This window comes from Jatropha curcas, chromosome 11, assembly GCF_041381405.1.
Source record: "Jatropha curcas cultivar XTBG-Jc1 chromosome 11, XTBG_Jcur_1.0, whole genome shotgun sequence".
Classification (NCBI taxonomy): domain Eukaryota; kingdom Viridiplantae; phylum Streptophyta; class Magnoliopsida; order Malpighiales; family Euphorbiaceae; genus Jatropha; species Jatropha curcas.
The window spans coordinates 26,677,882-26,680,865 of record NC_143161.1 but is presented as its reverse complement, the minus strand read 5'-3'; positions in this window follow the sequence as shown (position 1 = coordinate 26,680,865).

Below are 2,984 nucleotides of genomic sequence, written 5' to 3'. Positions count from 1 at the left end.
TAAACTCTGATGATCTGTGTAAATGTAACACTTTTCACCGTACAGATAATGTCGCCATACTTTGAATGCTAGAACAATGGCCGCCAGTTCTAAATCATGGGTTGGATAATTCAATTCATGTGGCTTCAACTGTCTGGAGACATAAGCTACCACTTTCCTGTCTTACATGAGTACACATCCTAACCCAGTATGAGAGGCATCACTGTAAATCTCAAAGTCTTTACCTGACACTGGCTGAGTCAACACTGGTGCTTCAGTCAACTTTTTCTTCAAAGTGTCAAAACTCTGCTGACATCTATCATCCCATTAGAATACAACTGCTTTCTTCAACAATCTTGTTAAAGGTGATGCAATGATGGAGAATCCCTTTACGAACCTTCTGTAATAACCGGCTAAACCCAGAAAACTTCGAACTTCTGTGACATTTCTGGGTGGTCTCCAATCAACAATAGCTTCAATCTTATGAGGATCCACTCTGATACCCTCTGATGACACCACATGTCCTAAGAAAGAAACTTCTTCCAGCCAAAACTCACACTTACTGAGCTTGGCATAAAGCTGTTTATCCCTCAGTGTCTGAAGTACAATCCGCAAATGTTTATCATGTTCAACCTTATCTTTGGAGTAGACCAAAATGTCATCTATAAACACCACCACAAACTGATCCAGATATGAATGAAACACGCGGTTCATGAGATCCATGAAAACCGCTGGTGCATTTGTGAGACCGAATGACATGACTAAAAATTCATAGTGACCATATCGGGTCCTGAATGCAGTCTTAGCGATATCTTCTTCCTTTATCCGCAACTGATGGTATCCCGACCTAAGGTCGATCTTAGAAAACATACCTGCACCTTTTAGCTGATCAAACAAATCATCGATTCGAGGCAATGGATACTTATTCTTGATTGTCAGTTTGTTCAGTTGTCTGTAGTCAATGCACAGTCTAAATGATCCATCTTTCTTCTTTACAAATAACACCGGTGCTCCCCAAGGTGATACACTGGGTCTGATAAAGCCTTTATCCAATAACTCCTGTAGTTGAATCTTTAACTCTTTTAGCTCTGCTGGTGCCATTCTGTAAGGTGCAATTGATACTGGTGCTGCTCCAGGATAGACATCTATAGTAAACTCCACTTCCCTCCTTGGTGGTAACCCTGGTAACTCTTCTGGAAATACATCTGGATATTCACACACTGTTGGTATATCTTACACTTTGGACTGTTCTTTCTCTGCTTGTATTGCACATACCAAGTATGCTTCACAACCCTTCTGAATTAATCTCTTTGCTGCCATGGTTGATATCACATTACCCAGAAAATCTCGCCGCTTCCCGACTATTGTACTCTCTTCCCCTGCTGTTGTATATAATGTCACCCTTTTCTTTGCACAATCAACTATAGCCTGATGTCTGGATAGCCAATCCATACCCAGAATAACATCAAATTCTCTAAATGGCAACTCCATAAGATCTCCTGGAAACTCTTTTCCATGAATAACAATTGGACATCCTTCGACCACTGTATGAATTTTTACTACATCTCCTAATGGATTTGTAACCAACATACCCTGACTCACATATGCAACTTCTAACCCTTTAACCCAAGGTTTAGGTACACTAATGTATGAATGAGATGAGCCAGGATCAATTAAAGCATAAACTGTATGATCACATAAGGAAAACTCACCAACTATTACATCTGGAGCTTCCTCATCTTCCCTGGTTCGCATAGCATAGACCCTGGCTGGACCTCTTGTATCGGGTCTGTCCACAGTCTCTGACTGCTGTCTCTGCCCTCCGGAGCTCTCACCTCTACCTCTGCCTGCTATGAACTGTGTAGGAACTTTTGCCCTCTTCGGACAATCCTTCTTCTGATGGTCTGATGCTCCGCATATCCAACATTTACCAGTCACCAACCAACAATCTCCACCATGTCGTCTACCACAATGCTCACAAGGTGGAAAAGTATAACCGGCTGACTCTGCACCTCTATCGGTGCCTCTACCAATTCCTCTGCCTGAACCTCGACTACCACCGGCAGAACTAGCCACAACTGATACCGCTGGCGCGTTAGTAACCCTAGCTGCGCCTTGGCTAAAGGAAGGTCTAGCACTAGCTGAACTACTAGCACCTCTGAATCTCTTGCTTTCTGACTGATATATACTGGGTGCACTCTGAGTCTGGTCTCTCCTCTGCTGAGACCGCTGGCGTCTAGTACGCTGACTGGCCTGAATGCGCTCTATCTCCTGAGCTGCCTCTACCAAAGCTGAGAACTCTCTGAATCTGGAAGCTACCACTCCCATCTGAATCTCATCGTTCAGGCCTTCCTGAAACTTTTTACACCTCTCGGCTTCTGTAGCCACTATCCCTTTACCATACCTGCTGAGTCTGGTAAACTCTCGCTCATATTCAGCAACTGACATTCTGTTCTGCCTCAGGTATAAGAATTCTTTCCTTCTCGCATCTAGGTAAGCCTCTGTGATGAACTTTTTCTTAAATTCATCCAAGAAGAATTGCCATGTACGCTGCTCTGCTGATACTCGCTGCTGAACAGTAGTCCACCATGTATATGCCTCATCTATGAGCAATGATGTGGCACAAACCAACTTATCCTCTGGTGTACATTGTAATTGTTCCAGAACTCTCGATGTCCCATCTAACCAATACTCAGCTCTTTCTGGACTATCATCCTTGTTAGCACTGAATTCTTTCGCCCCATATTTCCGAAGCTTCTCTAGTGGGGGCTTTCTTTCTCTTTCTACTACTATTGGTGCTTGAGGTATCACTCCTGCAATCTGTCTAAAAGTATCCGCAAGTTGCTTTAACAACACCTCTTGACCTGGTGCTCTTGGAGCCTCACCCTCCACTGCTCTGGAGGCATGTGACTCGCTCTCACCTTCTTGTGACATCCTCCTAAAAGAACAACAACTGCTTAGTTCATCAGGGTAGACATGGCATGTACACTATACTGACTTATGCA